At 43.2% G+C, this 13,336-nt stretch overlaps 1 protein-coding gene across 2 annotated transcripts in view; it reads left to right on the top strand.

The window, feature by feature from the left end:
- The window catches only part of prkd1 (protein kinase D1), a 263,074-nt gene that overhangs the window by 117,545 nt on the left and 132,193 nt on the right, over positions 1-13,336 (top strand). The gene's annotated exons all lie outside the window — the stretch shown is intronic.

Below are 13,336 nucleotides of genomic sequence, written 5' to 3'. Positions count from 1 at the left end.
AAATGGACTGTGTGGAAATGAAATAACCTTGCCATTGATTCAGAATAGTGGAGACGAGCAAGCTAACACACAGGTAAGGAGCACAGATAACACGACCAAGAAAGCAGACTCTGTCCACTATAATAAATCATCGAATAATAATCCTCCCTGGAACCGTCTCGGTGTAAAACTAAAAAGTAAATCATGTCTCCTGGATGTGGGAGGACGTATCACAGGCAGGGCACAGCGAGCTAAAATATGTGAAACCGACTGGCCTTCACTTCCAACGAGACAGAGGAGCTCTTCTACCCCTGTACATGGGAGGAAACAGGACTGGACATCCGTAAATGGGAAGGTTAACAACAAACTTCCAAAACAACCAAGTGTGAAACTGCAGAACAGATTTGCTCCACTATCGAAGGACTCTGGATCTCTATTGGATGACCATCCATCCCAAAGCAGCAAGGCAAGGACTGAAAACCTGTCAAAAAGTAAAAGGCCACAGGGAAAGCTAAAGGCTGGGCCTGCGGTAGGCACACTAAAGTCCTCTGTTTTCCTAGGGATATGGTCAACGATATGAAGGAGAGAATTCCTGAAATTGCAGATGAATATCCAACTGTGACAAACATCGTTCTGCATACAGGGTCAAACGATATGTCCAAGCAACAATCTGAGGTTCTGAAACGGGACTTTATTGGATTATTAAACGTAGTGAGCTCGCTGAATGCAGCTGTATTCATCAGTGTCATATGTCTGAATACAGACGGTGGAAAAATGTCAGTCTTAGTTTTACTGGATCTCAGTGCTGCATTTGATACAGTTGACCAGAATATATTACTGAAACGACTGGAGAACTGGGCGGGTCTTTCCGGAACTGTACTAAACTGGTTCAAAACATACTTACAGGAAGTACTTTGTGTCAATAGGTAACTTTACATCTGAGCAGATAAGACTCACATGTGGAGTTCCCCAAGGTTCCATCCTGGGACCTCTTCTGTTTAACATGTACATGCTCCCACTGGCACAGATTATAAAAAATTACAAAATAAACTACCATAGCTATGCAGATGACACGCAGATATACATTGCAATGTCACCAGGAGACCAAAGCCCTGTACAGGCTCTTGGCAAATGCATTGAAGAGATTAATGACTGGATGTCCCACAACCTTCTCCAGCTAAACAAAAACAAAACTGAGGTAATTGTCTTTGGAGCCAAAGAGAAACGATTACAAGTCACCACAGAACTTCAATCTATACACCTAGAAACTACCAACCAGGCCAGAAATCTGGCTGTAGTGATGGCCTAAATTTGGAAAAACACATTAAGGCAGAAACAAAGACAGCCTACTATCACCTTAAAGGAGAACTGCGGTATTTTCAATATTAAGCCTCATTTATGAGTCGCCTGCAATGTTTTAGAACCCCCCTCACTGCTTTTTTGATGTTTACTGCTGTCTCCGGTATTTGCCTAATTTTGATTCTTCTCAACCTGCTTCAGAATGGCAAGCATGGTGCATGTCCAAAAAGGTCCGTAAAAGCACCATAAACGTCCGTTTTCAAAATCATCAACTCACCGGAGTGGTTACTGGTGTGCGCTGGTAATCCATATCAAATTTCGTTGCGAAAAGTTGCTTCTGTCGTGTTTTATTTGACATTTTGTACTGGATGTTCGTTGATATTACTCCGCCACCGCAAAGAAAATAGTGCGAGGATGAACGAGCTTTAAATGTGAGGAGAAGAATCTTAAATTCTATTCTGAATTTAACAGGGAGCCAATGAAGAGAAGCTAAAACTGGAGAAATATGATCTCTGCTGTTAGTTCTCATCAAAACTCTGGCTGCAGCATTTTGGATCAACTGAAGGCTTTTCAGAGAATATGTGGGACAGCCCAATAATAAAGAATTACAGTAGTCCAATCCTGAAGTAACAAATGCATGGAGCAGTTTTTCTGCATCACTCTGAGACAGGACAGATATTATGAAGGTGAAAGAGGGCAGTCCTTGAAGCCAAGGAAATCCCATCTAGAGTAACTATACAGCAACAACTATACAGACTTCAGTTTTGTCTGAGTTTAGAAAAAGACAGTTCTGAGTTATCCTGGGGTTCGTTTCACAAAGCAGGTTCAACAAACTCTGAGTCTAATCCTGAACTCTGAGTTGATCTACTCTGAGATAGAAAACTCTGAGTTTCGGTTCCAGAAACGCTGATTTGAGTGAGTTTAATCAACTCTGAGTAGTTTCACCTTGAGTTTAGCGCGTGCGCCACAACTTTAAAAAGCTAGCATCAATGCAGCCCCGATTCGCCAAGTCACCATGGCAACGGGGAAGAGGAGGAGCTACGTTTTTCACCAACCTCGAATTGGAAATCTTAATGCGCTCATACGGCGAGTTTCAACACATTTTTAGAAAGAAGTGCAACACCGCTGTAGCAACAAAAGTGTAAGTTTAAATGTAGTCCTTTGCAATCACAATAATATTACAGGGGAAACTGCTTGAATGGTAACCCATTCATTTATTTCATTTAGGTGCAATCCGGCGGGGGAGAAGCACACTTGGCAGCAGTTTAAGATGAAATATAAAAACAATGGGCCTCATGCAACAACTATTCGTACGCACAGATTTGTTCTTAAGTCGGACGAATGATTTAAGAGAATTTGCGCATTCACCAATATTTTCGTATTTCACGTTTTCTTTCAGGTACGAACAGAATTTACGAGTGATCCAGACCTGTCGTAGGAGTTTCCTAAAATAGTCTGCTGAGTATTCGTCACATTAAATAAATTTTTTGGCCAGAGTAAAGGCTCTAGCATGGTTGCCGCGTCTGTTAGCGCGAGCGGTGTTGATGACTGTCACGATTTCGTGCCGGCTATATATAGTGGCGCAAATCAATGCGCCAGTCGTTGCAATTTTCTCCGTCACAGAGGTGGCGCTGCTACGTTAAGGTTACCGCTACTCTACAACGACGAAAGTCGAGAAGAAAACAATGAAGAGCAGGAACACTGTCATTAATTATACTGCTGCAGTATTCGGATAATTTTAATTTTTTAATTCAGTTAATAGAGGTGAAGGTCTGAAACCCCACGGCATCACCATTTGGAGTCTCTGCCATCTTCTTTGCCTTCACGTATCTGTCCCGTAGCTTCTTCCACACATTCTTACAGAACTCTCCCTCTTTCCCCAAAGTTCTGCCAATCTCTGTCCACCAGTTTTGGAAGTTTACGTGCTCCCTGTGCTGTTTCCCTGCAGTTTCGTACAGCTGCCTGTACAAACGCACCTCCTGACCGAGCCTGGTCTCAAATTGGTCCATCCGGTTCGTTGTTCTCGGCGCAGCCCAGTTACAAAAATCGACTGGTGCACGACAATGCGCTGCGCCGTCTTTTCAAGGCAAGCGCCATGCCTGAAACGTCATTTTGACGTCACGGTCCGCCACCGCCGTGAGCGACGCGTCAACTGTAACTCCGGCTTAAGGGTGTTGAACAGAAAAGAGTGATGGTAGGGGCAGTCTCCCAACACTAGCCTTTAACTTGGCCACAGTGTTCACTTGTCTCAGCTGGCCAGTGGGTGTTGCTCTGTTATATTATAAAAGAGCTTTGAGAAGGCCTGACTTCTGTAGAGGTGACAACATAATAGGGTGGCAGCATTTTGGTTATCTTTCGCTGCATGTTCTGTCTCATCTTGGGTGATTTATTCTTGTCTCGTGTTGAAGTCAATGGAGCTACTACTAGAAAAAATATGTATGACAATGCAGAGAGAGAGAGTGAGACAGAGAAAGAGAAAGGTAATCCCAAATGTGGTAAGTAAGCCCGGGATAGATTTTACTTCCGGTTGGTCTCTGTCACAGGTGGTAGAGGGATATGGTTACAATGGCTGCAAGAATTTCAACAATGCTGAAAAAGCAAAAAAAGGAAAATAAATCCCATGACAAAAGAATTTGTGCATAGGCCCACTGTGCCAACCTGTTAATTGTTTCTGACTGTGTGCTGTGCTCAGACCTAACAGAGCAAAACTGAGTGAAGCATCATGCAGAGTCTTAAAAGTGTCAACAATGCGAACTCATTGATTAAAATAGACCTGGCAGAATAAAATTTAATCAGATTGCACAGACCACAGCTCACTACCATGCAAATAAAGTGCAAGCTGTAGTCTATCTCAAAACAACAAAATAGCCTCACAGAAGCTCCTGCATACCAGAATCTGGGGTCCTGTAAAGGCTGTATTAAGTCAAATCCTATTATTGACACTCGTGGCTCTGCATCCAAGGCCTGTAAGCATCTAAAAGGTTCCTAAATGTTCCTAAAGGTTCCTAAAGCCACGTTAACAAGACAAAAGAAAGCTTCCCCTTCACAAGCACCTCCAAAGCCATTTTGTTCACAGGTCAAGTAACCTACTCACAAGTGTCTCATCAGCATTCAGTCCCGTGTCAAATAACATGTAGTTGATGCAAGTTTTTACTGGATCCCACCTGGCATCAATGGGAACACAACACCAGCAGGTTTATACAAATTTTTAGTGAGGATGTTTGGTCAGAGCTGTTAGAGTGGGTGCAGCTCATTTTTTCTTTTCAGAAATCCACATTTACGAACCGAAATGTCTCACATCAAAGCTCTAAAACTGACAGCAACAACTCACAAATAAAAAGAGAGGTGGTTAGTCAATTTTACCCATCTGCTGACAGCTTACTCTCAGTCCTACTGTGAGAGGCTGAAATTGTTGTCCAACACAGAACCAACACAGAACTAGGGATGGGAATTGATAAGATTTTTACGATTCCAATTCCATTTTCGATTCTGCTTAACGTTTCGGTTCTTTATCAGTTCCCTTATCGATTCTCATTTGGAGAAAAAGGACAACAAACCGGTCGATTAGCATCAACTTTGTTTAGTTCAGAAGTAACACGAGTCATGACCTTACAAACCCAACAACGGTGAGGTCCACATTGGTCTATCATGGCCTGGGTAATTTAACTCTTCCCTGCTCTGGTGAAAGGAGAACTACTGTACCGTTTGTAAGAAAGAACAGTGAAAATGATCTGAACAACAGAAAAAGAGGAAAAGTGCAACTGCAGTTGTTAGTCCAGACAGACTATCAAAACAAACACAGACTTCGGCCAACGGGCCCTATAACTGAGCAGAAACCTGTAGTCTGTGGGGCTCCTCATTCCTCCTCATCGAGCCTCTCACTACCACCTTTCCATCAACTACATTTGACACTGAGCATATACAGAATGTTATTTTCAGGAGTTGCTAAAAAAAAAAAAAAAAAAAAACTAGCTCAACCTTTCCTTGGCTAACCTAATACTAAAATGCTAACGCTGCACACGGAGACTTCATAGCCACCATGGCAAATTATATTCATAATATTATAGTCTACACATAACAAATATTTTACACACATTTCAAACACAGACAATATTTCAGATGATTTCTATGGATCGTATATGGTTTGCTTATCATTACAAAACATGAATGTGCAAGGCTATTGAGTAGCCTACTGATAAAAATAAAACGTTAGACAATTTACCTTGATAACTGTGTATATACTCCTCCACAAATAACTTTACCCTTTCCTCAGCCTGGACTGTGGTGTTGGTGAGTGTGACTCCACGACCCTGTGTATATCCTCAAAAGTTATCCTTGGAAGAACCACCAGCGAAGTTGCAAAGAAACGCTGCATTTTTGTTTGTGTAGAAGTAGCGCTAAATGAGTTTCGCTGGAAAGTGGTTTACCTGGGGTCCGTTTCACAAAGCAGGTTCAACAAACTCTGAGTCTGTTCCTGAACTCTGAGTTGATCTACTCTGAGATAGAAAACTCAGAGTTTTCGGTTCAGAGTTTAATCAACTCTGAGTAGGTTCACCTTGAGTTTTGCGTGTGCGCCACAACTTTAAAAAGCCAGCATCAATGGATGCTGATTTAACGAGTCACCATGGCAACGGGGAAGAGGAGGGGCTACGTTTTTCACCAATCTCGAATTGGAAATCTTAATGCGTTTCAAGACTGCTGGGATAGGCTCCAGCCCCCCCCCCCCCCCCCCCCGCGACCCGACCGACGGATTCAGCGGTATAGATAATGGATGGATGGATGGAATGCGTTTCAATACGTTTTTAGAAATAAGTGCAACACCGCTGTAGCAGCAAAAGCGTAAGTTTAAATGTAGTCCTTTGCAATCACAATAATATTACAGGGGAAACTGCTTGAATGGTAGTCCATTCATTTATTTCATTTAGGTGCAATCCTGCGGGGGAGAAGCGCACTTGGCAGCAGTTTAAGATGAAATATAAAAACATTGTTCAAACAGGTGAGACCTCGGCATGGAGGTATCTCATTTTGATCATGTTTTCAATTCAATTCAAAAATACTTTATTTATCCCAGAGGGAAATTAAATGTTGATGTAGCTCAATTAAATCAAAGAGTTATTATAGATGCTGATGGCTGTGGGCAGGAAAGATTTCCTGTAGCGGTCCGTTTTGCATCCAAACTGAAGAAGCCTTTGACTGAAGAGACTCTGTTTTCTGATAACAGTCTCATGGAGAGGATGTTCAGGGTTGTCCATAATTCTCTTGATTTTATGCAAAATCCTTCTTTGCATTATTGTCTCCAGAGGTTCCACAGTCGTCCCCAGAACAGAACCAGCCTTCCTTATCAGGTTGTTGAGTCTTTTTAGGTCCCTGGTTCTGATGCTGCTGCCCCAACAGATGACGCAAGAGGAAATGACGCTCTCAACAACAGACTTGTAGAAGATCTGCAACATCTTGTTGCAAACCTTGAAGGACCTTAGCTTCCTCAAGAAGTACAGTCTGCTCTGTCCTTTCTTGTAGATTGCTTCACTGTTGTGTCTCCAGTCCAGTCTGTTGTCCACATGAACACCAAGGTATTTATATTCCTCAACCACCTCCACTTCTTCTCCCATGATGGAAACAGGGTTTGATCTGACCTTGTTTCTCCTGAAATCTACAATCATCTCCTTTGTTTTGTTAACATTCAAGATGAGATGATTGTTCCCACACCATGCCACAAAGCGGTCCACCAGCTCTCTGTACTCAGCTTCTTGTCCATCTCTGATACACCCGACAACTGCAGAGTCATCTGAATATTTCTGTAGATGACAGGAGTCTGACTTGTACTGGAAGTCTGAAGTGTACAGAGTGAAAAGGAATGGTGAGAGTACAGTCCCCTGTGGTGCTCCTGTGCTGCTGATCACGTGGTTAGACACACAATTCTTCAGTCTGACAAACTGTGGTCTGTTTGTCAGGTAGTCATTAATCCAGGTGATTGTTGAGGCCTCCACCTGAGTCTTCTGGAGTTTCAGACGAAGCAGATCAGGCTGAATTGTGTTAAATGCACTGGAGAAATCAAAGAACATGATCCTCACAGTGCTGCCTGCTTTGTCCAGATGACAGTGGGTTTGTTGAAGCAGGTGTATGATAGCGTCTTCAACTCCAACTCCATGGCGATAAGCAAACTGCAGGGGGTCCTGATATGTGCTGGTTTGCTTACACAGGTGGATCAACAGGAGTCTCTCCAGGACCTTCATGATGTGGGATGTCAGTGCAACAGGTCTGTAGTCATTGATATCTGAAGGGTGAGTTTTCTTTGGTACCCGAACCAGACAGGATGTCTTCCACAACAGTGGTACCTTCTCTTGGGTCAAGCTAAGGTTGAAAAGGTGTTGCAGAATCCCACAGAGCTGCTCTGCACAGGCCTTCAGGACTCGGGGGCTGACACCATCTGGACCTGCAGCCTTGCTCCGGTTCAGTCTCTCCAACTGCCTCTTCACCTGACTTCTAGAAACAGAAAAGTGGGAGGGGGAGGCAAAGGGGACAGCAGCATCTCCTGATTGGGTTGATGACAAACTAGTGGAAGCAGAAGAATCCATGACTGAGGTGGAGGTGGAGATGTTACAGGAAAGCTGTGGGTCAGAGGAGGGTGGGATGTCTCTTTGGCTGGGAACAGGAGGGGAGGATGGTGAGCTTGTTCCTGAACTGAACCTGTTGAAGAATGTGTTCAGCTCATTTGCTCTGTCCAGACTTCCATCCATCCGATCCTCCCTCTGCTTGAGGCCTGTGATCTTCTTCATTCCTGACCACACATCTCTGATATTGTTCCTCTGCAGTTTACTCTCAAGCTTCTTTCTATACACCTCCTTGCTCTCTCTGATCTTGACTTTGAGCTGCTTCTGTATACTCCTCAGTAACTCCCTGTCTCGCTCCCTAAAGGCTCTTTTTTTCCTGTTCAATAGTTCCTTTAGCTCACTGGTGATCCAGGGTTTGTTATTAGGGAAGCATCTCTCTGTTCTGGTGGGGATGGTGTTGTCCACACAGAAGTTTATATAGTCAGTCACACACTCAGTCATGGCATTAATGTCCTCTCCATGTGGCTTACAAAGAGAAATCCAATCGGTTGCATCAAAACAACCCTGTAAGGCTTCTTCAGCTTCCTCTGACCACTTTCTAACAGTCCTTTTTGTGACAGGTAGTCTCTGGACAAGGGGTTTATATGCTGAACAGAGAAAAACAAGGTTGTGATCTGATTTACCCAGGGGAGGTCTTGATTTGGAAATGTATGAATCCTTGACATTTGTGTAAAACAAATCCAATGTCTTGTTTTCTCTGGTAGAGCAGCTGACAAACTGTTGAAAGTTGGCAGTGTAGCAGAGAGTGAGGCATGATTAAAATCACCAGATATTGCCACAAAAGAATTGGGGTGTTGAGTCTGTATCTTAGCAACAACGGAACTGATGACATCACATGCAGTGTCGGCAACAGCTGAGGGTGGAATGTAAACAGCCACCAAAACAACACTGGTGAACTCGCTTGGCAAATAATATGGACGAAAACTTACTGCCAATAGTTCAATGTCAGGACTGCAGAGACGACTCTTCACAGTAACATGTCCTGGGTGACACCATCTGTTGTTGACAAGCACTGCCAATCCACCCCCTTTCCTTTTCCTGCTACTCTTTAAATCTCGATCTGCTCGTACAGTCAGGAAGCCCGGCAGAGAGACGCTGGAGTCGGGGATATGATCCTGTAGCCATGTCTCAGTAAAACACATAATGCTACATTCCCGATATTCTTGCTGAGTCCTTATCAAGGCTAAAAGTTCATCCAACTTGTTAGCTAACGATCTTACATTTCCCATGATGACGGATGGCAGAGATGGTTTGAACTTCTTCTTTCTTTCTCTCCTCTTTGCTCCTGCTCTGCATCCACGACGCCTCCTTTTCAATTCCAGTGGGATTTCTGGCTTCAGTTGTCGAATTATTTCTGCTTTTCCAATGTTATTCAGCTGCTCCCTGTTGTAAACCACCTTGTTGCTATGGTGATGCATCATGACAAAAGAGTAAAATATACAAAAGTATTGGGAAAAATCAATCCAGCTGCACAGCATCCAAGGTAGGAAGGAACAGTTGTCCAAAAAATGCAATTTCTTCCAAGAAAAAACAGGAATGAAATTTAGAAAAAAAAAGAAAAATCTCAATGTGAGGTACAGAGCTACTCCAACGTGCTGCCACCCTCAGCAGCGCATTCTAGAACATCTTTATACTGTAAAGTAAATATTAAGTGGCTATTTGACTGTGCAGTTATTTTATCCCCAACATAATGCTGTTTGTACACACATAAATGTCTTCTCATCTATATCATGATCTCTAATGGAGGCCAGTGGCTGAGGGAGTCCACCCTCAAGACACGATGTCTTTATAAAATATAATAGGCCTATATATATCTTTTTTAAGCCTATTCATATGAATATTTATTTGTCTTTTATGTCTTTTTTTCTTTTGTCCCAACAAAATTCTGATGGTGCCTCTCAAAAAGATAATTGTCTGGAAATGTTAAAACATCTATGATAACCATCTCCTGATGAATATTTAATTCTCTGCGCAGTAATGCTGCTCCTTCATCCACGGGATCGTTGTCAAAAGGACATGTTCGTGAAAAAAGTCGCCTCCTTCTGTGCCTGATGGACTTCTAGAAGTAGAAGAACTCGCTCTGCTGACTGACTGAATGAGGAAATCAAATGTCGTGTGTGGCTGAAAGAGGGCGGAGACAGAAAGAAACTCAAGGTTTCTTGAGGAAAACCTGGTCCCGACCAGGTTAGGTTCAGAGAGTCTGTTACTACGGTAACTGACCGAGAGGTTAAGTTACCTCTCTTTGTGAAACGGAAAACTCAGAGTTTCCCTCATTTCAGGGTTAATCAACTCAGAGTTTTCACTAAACCTGCTTCGTGAAACGGACCTCTGGTGTGACGTCATTTGAATGCACCAACTCCGCTGTCATTTATAACTTCATGTTTCTACAGTGGCTCACAGTCGGCAAATCAAACGACTAGATACCAAATTGCGTTTTTCACATGTTCGTGCGCGCCTATCACATGATTTAGACTCAACGATTTCGGTTGAGTATGTGGGGATTTTTTTTCGGTCGTAATTGGACATCAGAGCACATTTTTAAAAGTGGTGGGGACATAATTCAAATCATAAATAGTGGTGGGGACATGTCCCCCCCGTAATCGACGCCTATGCACTGGACTCACAACGCAACGTTGCGTTCTCAACAAAAAACGGTTTTCGATTCCCATCCCTACACAGAACCATAGTATTTTGTGTGAAAAAGACACCCCACAAGGCCTTGCCCTTCATGGGGCCTTACTATTGGTCAGATCAATATTAAAATCTTAGGACATAAACACACAAGACATCGCTCATGGTTTCAGGATACTTACAGTTATCATTCCGTAGAGAGCAACTAAGATTTTTTTTTTAACACAAAAGAAGTGAGAGATATTGTGCTTCAGATCAATCAAATGCATTATCGTGTGTAAAACAGCACTTAAAATCCTTCCAAAACATGCTGAAATTTCTGGGTAGATGATTAAAGGTCCAAAGTGCCACGGGACTGTTTCATCCACGGTAAAGATTATCTTAAAGTTATTAAAGATATCTTCACATTTCACATTTTTAAACCTCTTTACTCCAGTTTGTGCATGAAGAGCATCTCTGCACTGCATGATATTTGAGTACCATGCATGTGCCCAATGAATGAGATCATTGTAGAGATTGAATGTGTGTGCAAGGTATGTTGCTTCAAAAAATATCAGTCAGCTGTTTGCACAGTTGTGGAGAACAGCTTAAATAATCGTATAAATTATCATCATTTCAACTTCAATTTTTTTCTACATTTTCAAAAAGTGCACACATACTTGTCCACACAACACACCTCTTTGTGTAATAGCGGAGTTTGATGCACTTCATCCTCATACAGAATTTATACAAACCACTAAACGTGTTACGATTTTGTTTCTTGTCCAAAACTAATTTTGACAACCTCCGTACTGTGAAAACCTCACACACCCTCTGTGAACAGTAGTTGGAAACCACTGTTAGTCTGTCACTTCATAGATATCTGAAAGTAATTTGTAATGACAAATATTAAACCTGATCTTTGCTCAACACCTGAAATACAAGTGCAATGTTCTGCCGTTTAGCATGCCAAAAATAAACAGAATGCCAATCTGACTTGATAATGTAAATTAAAGAAGTAAAATTGAGGCCCGCGGGCCAAATATGGACCGCATTATAATTATATTTGGCCCACGAGATAATATCAAATGTCTACTGGAGCTGGCCAGACGGTCGACAGCACATGCTAATACTACAAATCCCAGAATGCTGTGCTGGTGTGTTGATTAGGACCCACAAGCGCCCCTCCTCTGTTGACATTCATTAAAGAAGATTCATTAACATGTTACTAGTCACACCGCTCTCAAAACTGGCCAAACAAAAGGTGAAAAGCAGGAGCTTTTTAGACAGGTGGGAAGCAGAATATCTGTTCACAAAAAATTATTATTATCATCGCTAGCCTTTGAAAAAAGGTTACCATTGAAATTTTTCAATTTCATTTTAGAAATAAATGCCAGAGATGTGTCTTTTGTTTGACTTTTGATTTCACATGCGTAGTATTAAGCTTTGCTTTTTCCAGATTAATGCTTTTTTAAGCAAAACTCAAGTTTGTTTCCATATGAAAAAATTTATAAGTTTGTCACTTGAGTGTTAGTGGTTTCTGGACCGGTTTTAATACATTGTAGCCCCAAGAGTACCAAGGATAAACTAGCTACTCCTGACAGTGGGAGAGAATTTAATCAGCTTGTTTCAGATGGTCTGCCTGTATTTGAAAAACTTTATCAGATAAGATAAGTCCTGGGTCGGAACACCTCACCAGAGAGGCGTCCAGGAGGCATCCTAACCAGATGCCCGAGCCACCTCATCTGACTCCTCTTGATGCGGAGGAGCAGCGGTTCTACTCCGAGCCCCTCCCGGATGACCGAGCTTCTCTAAGGGAGAGCTCAGACACCCTGCGGAGGAAGCCCGTTTCGGCCGCTTGTATTTGCGATCTCATTCTTTCGGTCACTACCCACAACTCGTGACCACAGGTGAGGGTAGGAACATAGATTGACCGGTTAATTGAGAACTTCGCCTTCTGGCTCAGCTCCATTTTTACCACAACAGGCCGGTGCAGAGCATGCATCACTGCAGACGCCGCACCGATCTGTTTGTCTATCTCCTGCTCCATTCGTCCCTCACTCGTGAACAAGACCCCGAGATACTTAAAAACTCCTCCACTTGGGGAAGGATCTCATTCCCAACCCAGAGAGGGCATTCCACCCTTTTCCGGCTGATGACCATGGTCTCAGATTTGGAGGTGCTGATTCTCATCCCAGCTGTTTCACACTCGGCTGCGAACCGCTCCAGTGAGAGCTGAAGGTCACGGCCCGACGACGCTAACAGAACCACATCTTCTGCAAAAAGCAAGGACCCGATTCTGAGGGTGCCAAACCGGACCCCCTCAACGCCCTGGCTGCACCTAGAAATTCTGTCCATGAAAATTATGAACAGAATCGGTGACAAAGGGCAGCCCTGACGGAGTCCAACCCTTACCAGAAACATGTCCGACTTACTACCAGAAATGCGGACCAAACTCTGACACCGGTCATACAGAGACCGAACAGCCCCTATCAAGGGTTCTGGCACTCCATACTCCCGGAGCACCCCCCACAAGACTCCCCGAGGGACACGGTCAAACGCCTTCTCCAAGTCCACAAAACACATGTAGACCGGTTGGGCAAACTCCCATGCACCCTCCAGGACCCTGCCGAGGGTATAGAGCTGGTCCACTGTTCCACGGCCAGGACGAAAACCACACTGCACCTCCTGAATCTGAGATTTGACTATCCAACGCATAAACCATGTCAATATCAAAGTTGGAGAAAGGTGAGTGTTCATGGTGGCGGTTCTCATCAGTGGCTTATCTAAAACATGTCAGTTCTACATCTTGCACTGACCTCAGGGAATGTCATGCG

Source organism: Odontesthes bonariensis, chromosome 17 (assembly GCF_027942865.1).
Source record: "Odontesthes bonariensis isolate fOdoBon6 chromosome 17, fOdoBon6.hap1, whole genome shotgun sequence".
NCBI classification, from domain to species: Eukaryota; Metazoa; Chordata; class Actinopteri; order Atheriniformes; family Atherinopsidae; genus Odontesthes; species Odontesthes bonariensis.
This window is presented reverse-complemented; position numbering and strand designations above follow the sequence as displayed.